Source organism: Bidens hawaiensis, unplaced genomic scaffold (genome assembly GCF_021521415.1).
Source record: "Bidens hawaiensis isolate Kalapana, Puna unplaced genomic scaffold, B.hawaiensis_p1.1 tig00029902_1, whole genome shotgun sequence".
Taxonomy (NCBI): domain Eukaryota; kingdom Viridiplantae; phylum Streptophyta; class Magnoliopsida; order Asterales; family Asteraceae; genus Bidens; species Bidens hawaiensis.
The window spans coordinates 228,881-248,141 of NW_027505164.1; the positions used below are offsets into that span (position 1 = coordinate 228,881).

Consider the following 19,261-nt stretch of genomic DNA (forward strand, 5'->3'; position numbering starts at 1 on the left):
TATTGATAAATCACGAGAATTACGGGTCAAGAATTGCTTGATGTGGTGTTGTTGGCTGGAAAAAGAGAAAGTTGGGAATGAGAAATAGTTTTTTTTGAATATTAATTGCTATTAGGTCCTTCCACTTTGGTCAAGGGTGCAAAGCATGATCAAAGTTTAGTTAAGGGTTAGTTTCGTATATTTTTGATAGTTGATATTAACAAATAAATAATTAAAGAAACAAACAAATAAAAAAATGGGGTCGGGTTTTTAAGGTCCGAATTTAACGAATGTTACGGTAACTGACATACAGGGACTAGGGCCGTGAATCCAAAAATTGTCATCATTAAGCTGTTAAGGACGATAATGCCCGAAGCACATGAGAAGATTCAACGGCAAAAACTTTTTTAGGCTCACTCTCGGAGCCTAAAAAACAAGTATGCAAACAGTGAAGTCTAGGGATCAAGTGTCAATCCAATAGTTTAATTTTTCCAGATTTTGGCGCCATTTTGTATCCCCGTATCAAGTCCGAACCTTCAACCTCTGGTTCCATCCACACGAGACGCAGAGAAATGGCGTCGTTTCGTAGCAAACGTCCTCTCAAAGCCTTCGTTTCTCCGTTCTCCCACCCCTCCAAACTCCCCAAACCCACCGTATCAGTATCACCTCCACTTCCGTCACAAACCCTAACTCCAATCGACAAAATGACTTCTATCCTCGCAGACGCCGGATGCACACTAATCAACACCTCCGGTCCTCCCTGCCTGCCTCCCGACTTACACAGCCTCCGTCACCGTCTTCAGAATCTCTTTTCCTCTGATTCCTCTCTCCGCTCACACTTCTTAGCTGGATTCGCCGCATACATCGACAACCGAAACGATTTCCGAAGGTTAGTTGCAGTTGCTGTTGTAAATACTTTGATAAATGATTCAGTTGTGGTTAGTGAAACCCTAGGTTTAACCGAAAGTCGAATAGGAAGGTCCTAGGGTTTATGTTTACTATACAGATGTTGAATAACTTGAATTGAGTGTCCGTAGGGTTTTATTATCTTCAAATTGTGATAATTGGCGTAATGTATATTCCTGCAATTTAATTAGATCTTCAGAACATGTTGATTGAGAAGGAAGTTATTATAAATACTTTATAAAACGATTCAATTGAGTTTAGCGAAACCTTAATTAGATGCGACTGCGAGAGTCGAATAGGAAGTGTCTAGGGTTTATGTTTACTATAAAGATGCTGAATAACTTGAATTGAGTATTCGTACGGCTGTTTAGAGCTAATTTGGTGAAATTTTGAGTTTATAGGAAGTTTCTACGATTTATGTTAACTTACTGATGTTGAATTAAGTATTCGTTCAGCTTTTTAGCGCTATTTCAGAGAAAATTTGAATTTATAGGAAGTTCCTAAAGTTTATGTTTACATACAGATGTTGACTTAAGTATTCGCCCGACTGTTTAGCACTAATTCGGTGAAATTTTGAATTTATACTTTTTATAGGGTTTTATTACCAATCCTGGTAATGGACGAAATGAGAGCTTAGTGAGAGCGCTCTGCTGGTTCTTTCGGTTCAGTTAGATCTTTAGAGCATGTTGATTGAGAAGGAAGTTATTATAAATACTTCGAAAAACAATTCAATTTTGTTTAGTGAAACTCTGGTTTTAAGCGAAAGTCGAATAGGAAGTTTCTAGGGTTTATGTTTACATATAAATGCTGAATTGAGTGTTTTAGTACGGTTGTTTAGCGCTAATTCAATGAAATTTTGAATTTATGCTTTTGCTAGGGTTTTATTACCTTCAAATTGTGATAATTTGTGTAATGTCCATTCCTGTAATTCAATTAGATCTTCAGAACATGTTAATTGAGAAGGAAGTTATTATAAATTATAAATACTTTATAAAACAATTCAATTGAGTTTAGCGAAAACCTTAATTTTAAGCGAGAGTCGAATAGGAAGTTCCCAGCTTTTATGTTTACTATGCAGATGTTGAACAACTTGAATTGAGTATCCGTACGGCTATTGTTTAGTGCTAATTCGGTGAAAACTTGAATTTATGCTTTTGCTAGGGTTTTATTACCTTCAGATTGTGATAATTTGCGCAATAATTAGATCTCAGAACATGTTGATTGAGAAGGAAGTTATTATAAATACTTCATAAAACGATTCAAATTGAGTTTAGCGAAACCTTAATTTTAAGTGACTGAGAGAGTCAAATAGGAAGTTTCTAGGGTTTATGTTTGCACACAGGTGTTGAACAACTTGAATTGAGTGTCCACACGGCTGTTTAGCGCTAATTTGGTGAAATTTTGAATTTATGATTTTTCTAGGGTTTTATTACCTTCAATTTGTGATAATTCTGGTAATGGGCATTCCTGCAATTCAATTAGATATTCAGAACATGTTGATTGAGAAGGAAATTGTTATATATACTTCAATTCAGTTGTGTTTAGCGAAACCTTAATTTTAAGCGAAAGTTGAATGGGAAGTGCTTAGGGTTTATGTTTACATACAGATGTTGAGTGCTTTAGTACGGCTGTTTAGCGCTAATTCGGTGAAATTTTATACTGTTCCTAGGGTTTTATTATCTTCAAATCATGATAATTCGGCCATGGATGAATTGAGAGCTTAGTGAGAGAGTGCTCTTGCTGGTTCTTTCGATTCAATTAGTTCTTCTGAACATGTTGAGTGAGAAGGAAGTTATTATAAATACTTCAAAAAAACGATTCAATTGTGTTTACTGTTTAGGGAAACCTTAATTTTAAGCGCAAGTTCATAGGAAGTTCCTAGGGTTTATGTTTGCATACAGGTGTTGAACAACTTGAATTGAGTCACCGCATGGCTGTTTAGCGCCACTTTGGTTATATATTGAATTTTTACTTTTTCTAAGGTTTTATTACCTTCAAATCGTGATAATTCGGGCAATGGATGGAGTGAGAGCTTAGTGAGAGTGCTCTTGCTGGTTCCTTCGATTCAATTAGATCTCCAAAACATGTTGATTGAGAAGCTTCCGGAGTATTTTGATAATGATGGTCAATCCTCTTCTTCTGCTTTGCGTTTGGATGAAGATGTGGCTAGGTTGATATTAAATCAGTTCCGGTGGCTTGATTTTCTGGTGGATGCTGAAGCATTTACTGAGAGTTTGTTCCAAGTGTTGTCAATTTGCCCTCCTCATTTGAAGAAAGAGATTATTGGATCATTGCCTGAGGTTATGGGAGATACTAATAATAAGACTGTTGTTGATTCACTTGAGAAGGTGCTGCAAGATGATTCAACTGCCACAGTTGCCGTTATTGATTGCTTCTCTAGTCTTAATTTGGATGAATTGTTACAAGATAAGGTAATTTGGTTTACATTCTTCTACACACACATAAACACAAGTATATAATTACATGCAAAGAATGAGGTTTCTAACAAATATTAACTTATTGCGAGAATAGAAAGAACAAGCGTAAATCTTTTAATTTTTTGATCAAAGGTCTCTTTAAGTTTAATTTTTTACTTCTCACATACAATTGGGTATGTTATGTAGATAACAAATCATTAAACTAATTTATTCATATGGTTTTTAAATTTTTAAACGTTTACTTACAAAGCTGTAGGTTATGTGGGGTTAATCTAACCGGTACATGAGTAACACATGTGCAGGTTATATATATAAGGAATTTGTTTGTATTTTATTTCTAAACTTCAGAAGAGATGAATAAACATTGCCTTTCCATCGTTTCTTATGCTTAAACTTTCTAAGATTGAAAAAATGAATCATTCATTTTATTTTTTTTTATTCTCGCAAAAATTTGTGTTTTGTTTAGAAACCTCCCCCGCATGTAGGGATATAAACGAACTAAACCGAATGGGACCTTGTTCATGTTTGTTAAGCATTTATCAGACAAATGGACGGGTTCACAAGCACATAACCGAACGGAACTTCTTGTTTGTTTGTGCTTGTTCATTAAGGAAATAATTTGTTTGTGTTTGTTCGTCATTTATAATGAACACAAACCGAACAAAAAAGAATACAAATGAACATATATTAATTTGAAAAAAACATTAATTAGCTGAACATTAACGCACGTAAACGTACGTAAATGAATGGACACATTACTGAATGTCCACTAACACAATTGAACAAATACAATCTTTGTTCATGCATGTTCATTTAATTAACTGAATGGAGTTCCTTGTTTTTGTTTGTTCATTTATAAAATGAACGAACGCAAACGAATTTCCGGCCGAGCGGTTTGCTGAGTGCTCGGTTCGTTTTTGGCCCTACCTGCATGCACATACACACATATTAACACAAATATATAATTGTTAACAAATGTTGTATAATTTTTTTTGAAGGTTATCACAATAGCACTATCATGTATTCGAACAATTGAAGCAGAGAAGTTGCCATATCTACTTAGGTTTCTACTTTTATCTGCAACACCAACAAATGCTCGGAGAATAATCGCACAATTTAGAGAACAATACAAGCTTGTTGGAGTCTTTGATACACGTTCAACCCAACACAATAAACTTAAGGGAAAATCAGTTGTGAATAATGCAGAAGCTTCGGTTCTTGATGCTTTGGGGTCTAGTCTTCGGTTTAAAATGTACTTGAAATACTAGTGGAACTTAAAAATATTCTTCCCAATTTGGTTATATAATGTTTTTTTTTGTATGTTAATGCTTGCAGATTCTATGCCAGGAGATACTAAGAGAACTTCAGTACATTGACAAACCACAAGATCATAAAGTGATTGACATTTGGTTATTGATGCTCATTTATAAAAACTGTGAGTCTATGCAAAAGAGTGTTGAAAAGCTACTAAAGAAGAAAATCACTGAAGGCTCTATCCATGATGTTTTGTTTGAGCAATGCATATTGGGTAACAAGGAATTGGTAAAGGTATGGTGTCAATTACGTTCATATGCATGAAATGAAAGGCTTTTGTAATTTGAAAACACAAGTCACTATCTTTTTGTGTCTTGTGTTTATTTTAGGATCACTTTTGCTCATTTTTGGTATTCTCGGAATACTTATTGGCTTGCAAAGAACAAAAAGTAAGCAAATTTGGCATTCAGATGTTTACATATTTATTTGAGGGGTTTCCTGATACTTACTCAAGACAAGAAGTAAGCTGCAATCACACTACTTTGTTTTGATATATCACATATGCTCTTTATTCTAGAAGGGTTATTGTCATAATAAACCAGCATATTCTCGTATTTACGAAAAAGTCTCAAGATAAATTTTGGCATATAAAAGTTTCTGTACGTGCCAAAATAACAGAAAAGTCTCTAAACCCAATTATGCTATATTAAAGTCCCTATATATTAAAGTTCCTACACTTGTCTTAAATGCGTGTACTTATGATAAAAAATATTTGAAACTCGTTACTCTTTCAATTTGTCAAAATTAGATTATAAAGTATTTTTTTTTTCAAAAAAGCTTACTGTGGACAAATTTAAGAGATAACGGGTATTATTATTTGTACAAATAGATGCATTTTAGAAAAATGAAGGGACTTTGTTATAGGAAAATTGGGTTAAGGGATCTTTTCGTGTTTTTTTGACATGTTTGGGGACTTTTTTGTGAAAATTGAGAAAGTATGTTGGTTTTTTACGGTATTATCCCTTCTAGAAGGAAAGAAATTAACCTGCTTGCAATAATTTGTAGGTTTTAGGGTCATTGGTCACTCATGTGGGTTCTGGCATTACATTTGAAGTCAGTTCTGCTTTGGATGCTATGGTCATGCTAGCATCAAAATACTCTCAAGAACTATCTCCAATTTGTTCTTACATAACCGGTATACCATTACTTCTCTAGTTTATACAATTTGATTTCCACTTTTGCTTCAGTGTTAAAAGTTCAGTAATACTTGACATGTTACTTTTCTTCATATGTAGGTATTTTAGATTATATGGAAGGGTTTAGCACTGAAAACCTGCATAAGGTTACAAATATGTTTAAGATAGTTTATTTATTTCATAACCACTAGCATTTTTACCCAGAATGGTATTGTAGGTATATGATGTTTTCTGCTATCTATCACGGTCTGCGCGGTCTAATACTGAATCGTTTGGATCATCTATTGCAGCTGAACTTTTCATGATCGTAAGGAAGCAGGTATAATTAGTTCATTATATAAATCTGCTTCCAAACCTAATATTATATTTCACATTAATGCACTTTATCTGACAGGTTAGTAATCCAGAATTCAAGTACAAGAAAATGGGTCTAATTGGAACCTTAAAAATATTGTCCCATTTTGGAAACACAAATGATATATCACATTCATCTTCGTCACAGGTAAGAAATAAAGTGAACTTATAACACTTGTTTATCACTAGATGTGATTTGTGATGTATATCTGTTGGGAAATGTGTAGAAGTTGAACTATGAGGAGGCATTAGAACTACTGAGAACATCCCTGGATTCATGTCAACAGTTACCAATATCATTAATTCTATTTTATGATGAACTATCTGCTATTGTCGATTCAAAAAGTCTTCATCCAGCAATTATGGAACGGTGAGTTATATGGTGATAAATTAATGATCATACTTTCGTAGTAGACAACCTACTGCATGCATACTTTTTGTGGAAAACTTTATTTGTAGAAAAATAAGTAGCAGATGTGGCTGTAAACGATTTGAACCGAACTGAATAAGACCTAGTTTATGCTTGTTTGTTAAGCATTTGTTGGACAAATGGATGGTTCACGAACACATAATCAACTGGAAGTTTCTCTTTGTGTTTGTTTGTCGAGGAAATGATCTTTTTCATGTTCGCTTGTGTTTGTTAATTTCATAAATGAATACAAACGAAATATATTAATTGGAATAACAAATATCAACATTTTTAAACTCAACTGTTATACATAATCTCACCCAAAATAAATAAGATTTAGGTACTTGACATAATCATCAGACAATACGTTTGACATTTAATTATATACATAGTATAAAAGTCAAGGTGATAACTAATAGAAGTTAAAATGTTAGGATAATAAACTAAAATGTATACAACATAAAATATAAAAACCTTTAATAACTGAACATAAACAAACCAACCAATGGCTATGCTATTTGTGGGATTTACCGGGTACGGTTTTTGTTGTTGTAAACAAACCAGCTTGAACGAACGGGCATAACGAACACATTACCAAACGCTCATGGACACAACTGAATGAAAGTGACCTTTGCTCATGTTTGTTCCTTTAATTAATTTCACTTAATATCTTGTCCATGTTTATTCATTATAAAACAAACGTAAGGGAACTTCCTGCCAAATGGTTCACTGAAAGATATATTATATTTTAAATCAAGTACTTTTATGTGCAGGGTTGGTCAACTTGTAGGAGAATTCGAATCCATGTTTTTATCTGATTTAGAAAATGGGAAATTGCCTGTTTCTGACTTGTATTGTGGCCTTAAAGGTGAGTCACCTGGATGTGCTTTTTTGGCTACAAGTTTACAAATGAGTGGGGTTTAGCAAACAACTTTAAAGTGTGTTATATATGTGTGTTATGCAGGGGAGCTATGGATGAACTTGGATGGAGACATATCTCCAATATGCATGAACATATTGCCACTGGCTTCCTCCTCTTCCAGGTAATAATGTAATAGTAATTTTTATCTTTTAAGAGAAGTCAATATATGAACTGGTAAGGATTAAGAATGTTTGTCTTTAAAACCTAAGTTGACTATTATTTCCATTAGTTAATTTTGCTACTTTAATGCTAAAACTCAGCCTCTTTTCATTTGTAATTTGAAGATAATATTTCTGATGGTTGTTTTCTAGATTGTAGAATAACTTAGATACAATTAAACCTCAATAAAGTAAAACATCTCTCTTAAACATACATACAAGCTTTCAGAAACTTTGAAGGCATTATGTCCAATGTTTCTTGATATTCTTTGTTTTATTTGATATTTTTGACATTCTTGGTGATGATTTGAGAATGCAGGATATGAACATATGAATTATTATATTTAAGATTTTATCACATGCTCAAGTTTTTTATTGCCGTCACAATAATGAGTGCGCTCAACAATGTGTGACGGTCTATTTCTATGCATCTGCTTTCCATGGATCACAACATTTGTACTGTGCAGGTCAACATCTTTACAAACTCTTCCTGCTAACTTCCGTTTACTCTCTGTGGTAGGTGCATATAAGAAAAACATAAATATTTGTTATTCTTACTGCATGATGATTTCAATTTTATGTTTGATGTTTACTTTTATCTTATCCAGATGGAGAGGTTGGGAAATCAGGGATCACTAGGAGGAATTGATGCACTTCTTGGCTGTCCCATACATCTTCCTTCTTCTAAGGTTACTTTCTGCAGTTCTGCTTAAGTATATGCAATCTTTTCTCTATTGAAACTTACCTGTTGACTTCCATCAAAATTTTTCTAAGGCAATATCTGACTAAAATGCGACATACCAAAATGTAACTATTTTTGTTAAGTTCAAAAGTTTCATCAGAATGCAAGCATCTGATAGAACCCACCCTGAAATTAGATTGATTAAAATAAACAAGAACAAAGATAGTTGACCCAATTCGAGATGGGCTAGTCTCCCGTTAGCCGATTCGAGATAGCAATTCTCCAAGCATAAGGTTAACAAACCCTAATATTTTTAATATATAAAACATGGATGCTCCATTAACTAAAACACGAACATATAAATAGACCTAATTCTATTAATAATAATGCTGTTACTTAGACTCTTCAGCATCCTCACCCTTTTATCTCCCCAAAGGTTTTCAACACCCTTAGATCCGGCCCTAAAACCCACCCATAGAAAAGTTGGGTTCGTATCAATTCATCCTGCCTGGACAAACGACTTGTCCTCAAGTCGGAAATATGATATTTGATGTACCAAGTGATTAACCATTCAATTGTAGTTTGAACGGCTTCCTTGACTCCGCAACGGTCTCGAACTAACTGAAGGACCCAACAATGGTCTTGGATGGACATGGCTGCAGGTTGATATTCCCATATCTAATAGTCGGAAGAGGCATAGAAGTGGTGTGATTACTATTATAACGAACCATTGCTTGTAAATTAATTCTCCTCTTGGTTGATGGCATTAGGTTGCACTGAACACCCACCTTTTGCATCTGCATCTCTTCAAGTCTAGGTTGCTCTTCACAAACATCAAATTTTCTAACATACCCAGAATCAGCATCCAAGTGTTTCTGAACTTCCTTAGTGACCCAGACAGGTGTATCAAGGCTACTGAATGTTACTTTATGTTCAAACTCCTTTGAGCTGTTTCGTTTATCCCAATCTTCGACCTTCTGTTTAACACCCAAAAACTGATCTTCAATGTTCGATTGAACATCTGAAACATGCTCAGATTGATCTTCTGTTGTCAATTGAAGATCTAAAACATGCTCAGTTTGAGCTTCATCAACGCTAGGGCTGTTGTCAAGGGTTTCTTCGTTGACCAAATCTTGATTGTTGAATGGGAGGGGTGTTCCAAACATCACGGATTTGATTTCTGCAACATCACCCCTCAATTGCGAGACTATGGTGTTGAGCTTGGCGGCAATGGCTGCCAATTGACCGGCGATTTGATCAGATGTAATACTGCTACCATTGTTACCTTCTTTCGGGTTATTCTGAGTCTGCACCATTGTGTTTCCCGGCAATGGAACCAAATGATAGAACCCTGAAATTAGATTGATTAAAATAAACAAGAACAAAGATAGTTGACCCGATTCGAGATGGGCTAGTCTCCCGTTAGCCGATTCGAGATGGCAATTCTCCAAGCATAAGGTTAACAAACCCTAATATTTTTAATATATAAAACATGGATGATCCATTAACTAAAACACGAACATATAAATAGACCTAATTCTATTAATAATAATGCGGTTACTTAGACTCTTCAGCATCCTCACCCTTTAATCTCCCCAAAGGTTTTCAACACCCTTAGATCCGGCCCTAAAACCCACCCATAGAAAAGTTGGGTTTGTATCAGCATCTTTTGTTGGTTGCCCGATTCTTTAATGCCACAATCTGTCTCCAACTTCTGCAAATGTCTTCAACATATATTATTTATGATTTTGTGACAAACAGTTTGATAATATAACAGCAAACTACTGAGTTAAGATGAAATTTACTTACTTATAGAAATTAATATACTCTTCTGAATACAAACACTAATCTATATTACTAACTCGCTCTCTTGATGTCTTTGGAATTTCTTAGTTCTATAATGAACTAATGAAGAAAGCTACTTGGCTCATATTAATTTGATTTGCAACTACAGACTATTTACTAATATCTTTTTGCCCTCAATTATGCAGCTCGTCATGGAATCTTGGCAGTTGTTAAATAAAAAGCAGAAACATGTTGTCTGCCTTTCTCTTTATTATGCAATTAATTGGATCAGAGAACTAGTAAGTTATAAGCTACGATGTTTAATGTCATTGATTGAAATAGTTTAAAAAATGACCGTCATACTTCACTATCTGTTCTGACATGGCAACTAACTTATTTGATTTTCTTTGTAAAATAGTTACAAAGCATACAAAAGACAACATATTACAAAAGGTCAGAAAGCATTAAGGTCATTTGTATGCGTGTTTGTTATCACAAGTAAATTGGCTTTTGATGGCCAGTTTGACAATACTTTTTTTTTTGTCAACCGGTGTAATGCACAACCAAGTATGATGGTCAGTTTGACAAATTAAAATAATATCAAAGCACATGGATTATATTATATTTGCATAAATGACATTTTTTTTCATCACAATCAGCTTAATGCCTTTGGTACACAAGTTGCTGGAAGATTTGACTGCATAAGTCAAGCTACAAAGGAGGATATGATCACCAAGATCTTGAAACGCTTGAGAAACCTTGTGTAAGTTGAAATTATTTGTTTTTTATATTCTGCACGCATATTCTTTTGTTAGCTGAGGGCTAATTAAAAGTTCTCTTATGTTGCAGATTCCTTGAGAGCTTGTTAAATAGTATGCTCAAACAGTGTCCTCTCTCTTTACCTGAGCTCTCATCAGCTTCCTCACCAGGCCAGCCTACCCGTACTGAAAAGAACACAGAGCAAACAAGAAATAATCAAGATTTTTCTCAAATCAGCAAGAAAAATAATAAAAAGTCTTCAAAGGCATTAAAAAATTTTAACACTCAAGGAAACGGTACCACTCAGCTTACAATTATTGAAAAATGGAAGAAAGTAGGTGCAATAAGCAGTGATGTTGCAACTGAAAGTTCTACTGGTGTGTTCTCTAAAATCAGCCAAACTGAGGCAACCACATGTCCTACAACCAACTCTAATGAATCTGTAGATACTGATATCGAGATTTCTGAAACTGCAAAACTTCTAGAAGCTCAAAGATACAGATTTAGACCTCTTTTGGTTGACTGCTTTTCTATTTTGTGATATTCAAAGGTCAATTATCTTTTCCCATTCAATGATCTTAATATATGTTCTATTTTCTTTGATAATTATGTCAAGTACATGGCTAAATAATATGTTCAAATGGTCTCATATGCTTGTTTCTTGAATGCAGGATCTTGATTCTTGTTGTGCAGATCCTACATGTGAGGTATGCTCTTATATACTGTATCGTAGCATGTTGTAGGTGGCAATTTCGACCCGTTTAGTTATGAATTTGTTGATTCGGGTTATTTTCCATTTCCTAACGCATTAAATAGGCAAAACTATAAAAAAATTTGAAAGGGAAACAGTCAAATTAGGGGTGTTAAACGGGCTGTGTTCGCGGGTCCAATTCGACACGAACCCGAAAGTTTGACGTGAACCCGAAAATTGTGTAAGACACGTGAACCCAAATACGATCTGCATATTCACGGGTTTATATAACATGCCCCTTTTGACTGGAGAGTAAATTATTTGTTATTGTTATCACATATTAATACTTTAAATTTACATTTTTACAACAAAAAAAAATACAATCAATACAAATTAATATAAAAACCAATACATTTTAATAATAAAGTTTTATGCCAATTTTTTTCTAGTTTTAAATGGCATAAGATGCCCGACCAATTTAGATTATTACATAAAACACTGTTAAAATAAAACATAAATGGGTTAAATGCGTCAACCCGGTGGGTTCAATCTGAAACTGGTTCGTGGGTTCGACCTAAAACCGACCCAAACTTGTTTATACCAAAGCCAAACCCGTGAATTTCGTGTAAGGCTTGTTTAAGAAATTCACACCCCTAGGTCAAACGAATCAATTTTGTCAAAAGTTGCAAAAAGTGAATTTTAATGCATATAACCTCCTAAATAACTGTCTCAAAAAAGCCAACTCTTAGAAAAACTGAAACTTTTTTAACCAAGGGCTTTACTAGTTAAGCGACCTGTATAGTTGATTTACTCAATTTTCCACCTATACCGCATGATATCCTCTCACTTTTCTGCCATTAAATGTATTGCAGCTGTATTATAATTAATATTTTCCCTGTTTATTTTGTATTCTAGTTACCCGTGTATCTTTACCTCCTGCGAGATCTTAATTGCAAGCTAGATTGTTTTAGTCCTAAGCCAACACCATTCAGATCCTCAAGCACGCCTCCTGGTTTAAGTGGAATAACAACAGTTGAATTTGTAGACAAGATTCAGACATTGTTTAAGACTCTTAGGAGACTCCTGGATTCTGCTATATCGTTACTTGAACATGGTAAGATTCTAACAATAGTTAACTTAAAGGAGTTCAGTATGGATTATTCAAAGTATTTTATATATTGCAAATTGCTTATAGGTTCTGAATCATGTCAAACACACTGGAGCGATCAATCTTCCATGGCTGGTAATCCAGAAATTACTAACATTGTACTTTCTGTACCTTCTGTCTCAAGTTTAGTTGTCAAAGAGACGCTGTATTGCTTCAGCAAGGTATCTACTGCTCTTCTCTCTTCTTCAGCTATATGTACACGTGGGAAAACGGGTGGTCCGGGCACAAATGCAAAAATTGGTACATTCAAACTGAATTCAAATGGGTTGGTTTTGAATCTGACCCCTTTTTAGGAAAATGGGTCATAATTTCCACATCTGCTAATATGCATTCTTATTAGGCCTGGAAACGAACAGAATGTTTAGTGAACCATTTGGACGAAACAAATGAATGAACATGAACAAGAGTTTTTGTTCATCTAGTTAAACAGACGGACATGAACGCATGTCTTGTTGTTCACTTATGTTCATGAATGTTTGTTCATTTAAATTCGTTTATGTTCGTTACTTCACGTTTGTTCATTTATGTTCGTTAAATATTCATTAAAGTTGTTTAGGCTGGCCCATTACAATTTAGTTTAGTTTTAATAAATGTTTAGGTCAGTTTATTGTTGTTCACATATACTTTTAATTGGTTTTAGCTCAGTTATGTTCATTTGTTTACATTCGTGAGCCATTTGCTTATACTTTTAACGAACGCATATAAATGGACACGACAACGTTCATTTTCTTAACGAATGAACACAAATAAGAAAACATTGCTCGTTTAGTTGTTCGTGTTCATTTGTTTGTTTGGTTAAGTTAAATGAACGAACATGTGCATGCTTCGTTCCTGTTTGTTCGGTACGTTTACAAGCCTAATTTTCACAGCTTTTTGATGGTTCTGAACTTTGAATCTATCGCATTTCCATGATTGATTTATATTCCTCACATAGTCTTCTTTTCTGTTCTTTTTATTTTGGATCCAGCACAGATGCTGACCTTTCCAGATCTTATACTGTCAAAACAATCTTCTCTCTTGGATCTTCTTAAGTCTTTCCAACCCAAAAAAGTCAATGATGTTGCAGGCATGCAGTCCCTATCATCAAAAGAAGACATGCTTTGTTTATATGGTGGTGTCTTTGAGTTCCTAGAATCGGTTCTGGATGCAGGTATGCCTTTTCTTTTGAGGTGGCAATTTTGACCCTTTTACTTATGAATGAGTTGTAAGCGTGCAGGAAGTTTGTGTTTGTTCATTTAGTAAACAAATGAACTCGAACAACATTGTTTGTCCATTTATGTTTGTAAATGTTTTTTTCATTTGTTTATGCCCATTTATGATTGTTTATTTGCGTTCGTTTATATCTTTATTTAGTTGTCTAGGTCCATTACAACGTAGTCTAGTTTTATAACTTATAGGCCCTATGCAGTTATCGGACCTCTAGCAGAATATCGGTCAGATTATTGGTACCGATAATATTGGCAATATTGACTGATATTGGACTGATATTTTCCGATTTTCCCGATATCAGTTTTTTAAGTCTTATTTGTCATTTTTTAGTGTTTACTGTTAGTGTTTGAAGTCTTAATCAGTTCTTATTTGCTACAGTTAGTGTTTTGTAAGTTGCAAAAGGTTAATTTGTTATTGGTACGAGCCTATACTGGATTGTTAGTGTTAAATTGCTATATATATATATATATATATATAAATTATGCATAACATTAAAATTACTGATATCTCACCGCAATAACCGATATATCCGCAATAACCGATATATCTCAAATATCGGTCCCGATATCCGATATATTTCTGCATTAACTGCATAGTATAGGCCCAACAGATTGATGTTCACATTTACTCTTAATTGGTTTTTGCTTGGTTATAGTCGCCCGTTTACTATCGCGAACCATTTGTTTATACTGTTAACGAATATAAACGAACACGAACACGAACACATTCATTTTCGTAACGAATGAACACAACAAGAAAACCCTGTTCGTTTAGTTCTTCGTGCTCGATCGTTTGTTTGGTTAAATTAAACAAACGAACATGAACACACCACGCTCGTGCTTGCTTGGTTTGTTGACATGCTTAAAGAGGTGATTTGGGTTATATTTTATCTTTAACAGATCAAAGATGTAAAATTTCAAAAGTTATCATAAAAGTAAACTGGTCAAATGGGTCAAAAGTCGCCCAAAGTTGAACTTTGGTGTGTAAAACCTCCTGAATCATTTTATTAAGAAATCAGATCATTATTGAAATATTGTTAAGTTGAAAATCATGTTTGACACACTACCATATGTACTTTATTAAATAAATTTTGGGTCTTATTAGTTATTTGACTGACTGGTGATCTATTTTGCAGCACTCTGTTTTTCATTTATGGTTGCTTTTGAAGTTGTACTGACATTGGAGTCGGTAGTTATATCTCTCCAGAAAGTCATTGACAAGCCACCTGAACAAACTACTAAACATAAATCAACCGTCATTCAAGAACTCCTTGTCACTTCACGCAACAAACTCAGTTCTTCTGCTCACAAAGTACTGAGTCATGATTGGCATGACATTAACGGTTGGAAGGGGAAGGTAACTCTCTATGTTCTCTTTGGTTATTTAGATCTCATGGCTTTAATCAATTTTAGAGTTAACGGCATAGATGGTCCATGTGGTTTGGGCAAAACAACACCTTTGGGTACTAACATTTAACATTAACAAGTTTGTGCTTTGTGGTTTCGATTTTGTAACAAAATTTTGGGGTCTAAGACTAACTTTTGTTAACTTTTCTGGTAAGTTTGGCTGAAATGACTAAAATACCCAACTCTGAATGAGAAAATAATAATTTAGAGGGACTGGTTATGCAAGTTTCTTAAAAAAATATAAATAATAAAAAAAATAAACTCTTTCTCTATTAAGTTTTAGTCGATGGCGCTAGTTTTGCGGCAGCAGCTCCAGTTGATTTCACAAATGGCCCATTTAAATTATACGAACAACTGCATATATCCCCCTCTAAACTTAAAACAATTGAAAGGGTATTGTGGTCATTTTATTTTATTATAATGTAACAGTAAAGTTAATGGAAGTTAGTCTTGATTTTTATATATGTTGCAGGGGGAAATGGTGCAGAAGATTGTTCATATTTACTTGGAAAATTGTGAGTCCACACTTCAATCATTGGATGACCTTGCATGCTCTATTTTGCCTACGGTGAGTACTATTTACTTGTAAAATATATCGTCTTTGGTTATTTTTTGTTACATAATAAACAAGCTGTTAGAAGCCATTAGTTCATTGTTTAGCAGGTTTGTTTTAAGTTGTTTGGGGCTGTTAGGTCATTATATGCCTATCGAGTTTGCATGTATCGGTTTATCCAATTTGAGTAAAAAGGTTTTCTTCTTCACTAGCTTCTTTCCTCTATCTCTGTTAGTCAAATGGGTACCATAAAGAAACAAAGCTATTTTTGTATTAGGACTCAAACCACCACATCTTACAAAGACATGTTAATCACCTATTTATACTAAAACTTATGAAACCTGCAGAATCTTTTACTTAAATTGATCTGTGACCCGTACTCACACAAACCTGTGAGCATAACATTAGTTCTAGCAATCTCTTTTTGATCTTATCATTTTTTATTTAAATCAAGTCAAATGGGGAGAGTATCAAGAAATTAGGTAAAAATGAGTACCATTTATTTATCGTTTGTTTTGGTTTTAGGTATCTTTTTCCAGCAGATCAGTAGAGGAATATAGCCATGGTTTTACAACTCTTTGTTCTTCAACTTTTGCTGTTTGGTACAAAGAATTGGTAAGCATCTTCTTTCATTTTATGAATATTCATTATTTTGTAAATGCTTATGATATTTCTTGCTAATAAATTGTTATTTGCTTTGCAGCATGAGCAGAACCTTGTTATTCTTGGCAAGCTTGTAAGGCATCTTTTATATTATTGTTGTTGTAAAAGCCATACATATGAAGCTGTAACATTTAACAGTTTTAACATTTTACTTTAGGTTAAAGAAGCTGTTCAAATAAATAAATCAAGAGCTACTCCTCAACCAACCGAGGTGCAAATACTTATGGAGAAGCTACATCGATCTGTTAACATAGTTGTATCTTTAATAAATATTTGCAAAACCCATGACAAGGTATGTAAAAATTACTAGTAGTTTTATTCTGTTGAAACCAACTGAACCGTCCAAACTGATGGTTTGGCCGGTTTGAGATTTATGCGGTTCAGTTTACACTTGATGGTTTGGAAAACGGGTTAAAAGGTTTAGTTTAGGGTTTAGAACTTGGAACTGACTGTAAACTGACTAAAATACTCTCTTGTGCAATGCACGTGACTGGACTTAATGGAAAAACTTAGCGTTTTTTAGTGGAAAGGATGTAAATTGTGACAACATATTAACATAATGGATAGATTAAATTTTATTATATAGTTGAAGGACGAAAAGTGAAATTTGCTTTATACCTAAAGGACTAAAACTGTAATTTACTCATTTATTTATTTGTCAATCTTTAAATATGCAGTTATGCGTATGCACAATATTCATGAACCGTCTTGTATTTTTTAGAAATATAATACGAACTAACGATTTTTAGAACAAAGTAAGAAGTGGGTTTAAACCAAACTGTTTTTATCAGTCCGGCCGGCCCAACCAACTTGTCTGGTTTTGTTTGCAATTTCCCGTTTCAGATTCACAATTTTAGTCAAAACCAGTTTAACAAGACCATGAACACTTGTAATTACTGGTTCAGATTATGCAACTTTGATGTAAATTGTTAATTTAGGTTACTGTTCGCACAATGGCGGTCAAGTATGGTGGAAAGTATGTTGATTCCTTCTTAAAAGGTAGCTGTCGACATGCGCAGCCTTGTATCTTAGTAACTTAGTTCATTAACAGTATTAAGAATGGTTTTTGCATTCAAATACGTTTATGGCTACTTTCAACCAGTTTGATCTGCTAGTCATGCTTTGGATCCATCATGCATAAAATATAGCCCGAGCCGGCCCATGCATATGTAGTTATGTACTTATGTCTTAAGGGTTACTGAAGTTTGATTCTTGTGCAGTTTTTGAGTTTCTAGAAGCCCAGTTTCAGGCCCACGAACAGCTTATCATTCAACTGGTAGGTTAATATCTCCATTGCTGTCGCTTATCTAATGATTTGAAAGTTTTAATTTAGCTTTAATTGTAGTAAACTTTACAAAGTGATAAAACTAAAATAGAGGTTATATATCCTTATTGTGTTTTTTCTCAGTTTAAAGACTTTCAGTTGGGGACAAGAACAATACAAACTTTATGCTCAGAAGCAAAGGTATATTTTGAGTTTTATATTGTTATCATCAAATTGTTCATTTCATTCACTAATTAACCATTTATCAAAGCTCATCCTATCTTTTTTATGTATATCGGAAGGGATTAAAACAAACGAGTATCACTTGTAAAATCCCTGCGACCAAAAGATCTCTCGAACGGTTTTTATTTCGTGTTAAGGCTCTTCTTCACTCTTCATCAAGTGGTTGCACCTTCTGGATGGGTAATGTAGCCATAACCTAGCTTTTTTTTTTTTGTAAATGGTATATAGTAAATAATAGAGTTATAAATTATATTATTACTGTATCAATAACAGGCAACTTGAAGCACAAGAACTTGATAGGACAAGTGGTGAGTTCTCAAGCATATATAGATGGTGAAAATGAAAACAATGGTGATGACTTTGTTGAGAATGTTGCTGAGGATGAAGTTGTGAGAAATTCAGAGGATGATGAAGAAGCAGATTGATTTTGTAAATAAGCATAATGCAAGTGTTCTGAAGGGTGTATAGATGTTAAACAACTTGTTTATGGTACATGTTGGCTTTTGAGTCTGTTTTTTTAATAAAGTTTTGGTTGATAACTAGTAAGCATTTTAAGTTGAATTAATCAATTTTGAGTACTAGCTTTTGAACTCGTATATTACACGAGATTTATAAAATGATAAAAAAAAGTAAGGCCTGCTAGTTGAAAGAAATGAACAAACTTAATACGTAAAAAGTAAGGGTTTCATGTAATTCTAGATGCCCAGTCGTTTACGTCACAACCCTAAACGTGTTAAAAGGGCTGAACGATTTTAAATTTTTTTTTTTTAACTCAAACCGGCCTGTTGTAACATATTTCAATTTTTATTAGTATTGTTTTGACTTGAACCAAAATTATAGTATTTAAAATTATAATTCAGATCCTTTAATTATGTTATGTCAAAATCTAAACTAACAGGTTAAACGGTTTAAACCATTTTTTTAACTTTGTCTTTTCGGCACAAACCGTTTTGATCAGTTACAATTTTTTTTTTAAAACATGTGAGCTATGTAAGTTTTGATTAAAGTTGTTTTGACCTAAACCAAAGTAACCATTTTTTAAAATGACCATACGTATTCGATGATTTTCTCGAGTCAAATAAGAACGAAACATGTTATGTAGTTGTAGTACGCAATGTGACATACATGATTTGGTAATAGGATTGCAAGTCAGAATGGTGTGTTAACATTAAATGCAACATGTGACACAAATGTTGTATACAAAGAAGTATTTTCAAATTTA

General features: G+C 33.8%; 1 pseudogene across 1 annotated transcript; it reads left to right on the plus strand.

Annotated features, from left to right (window-relative positions):
* The first annotated feature begins 551 nt into the window (after positions 1–551).
* Positions 552–18,464, plus strand: LOC143611176 (uncharacterized; annotated as a pseudogene). The gene is made up of 31 exons (XR_013149725.1): positions 552–872; positions 2,868–3,317; positions 4,322–4,572; positions 4,655–4,871; positions 4,967–5,098; positions 5,643–5,772; positions 5,873–5,919; positions 5,991–6,092; positions 6,168–6,275; positions 6,355–6,497; positions 7,310–7,404; positions 7,501–7,579; positions 8,084–8,132; positions 8,225–8,305; positions 10,290–10,382; positions 10,743–10,846; positions 10,933–11,392; positions 11,514–11,549; positions 12,449–12,647; positions 12,729–12,862; positions 13,674–13,851; positions 15,046–15,266; positions 15,789–15,884; positions 16,395–16,484; positions 16,573–16,605; positions 16,690–16,824; positions 17,471–17,531; positions 17,753–17,808; positions 17,941–17,997; positions 18,099–18,219; positions 18,313–18,464. The product of XR_013149725.1 is annotated as an uncharacterized LOC143611176 (transcript).
* The last annotated feature ends 797 nt before the right edge of the window (positions 18,465–19,261 follow it).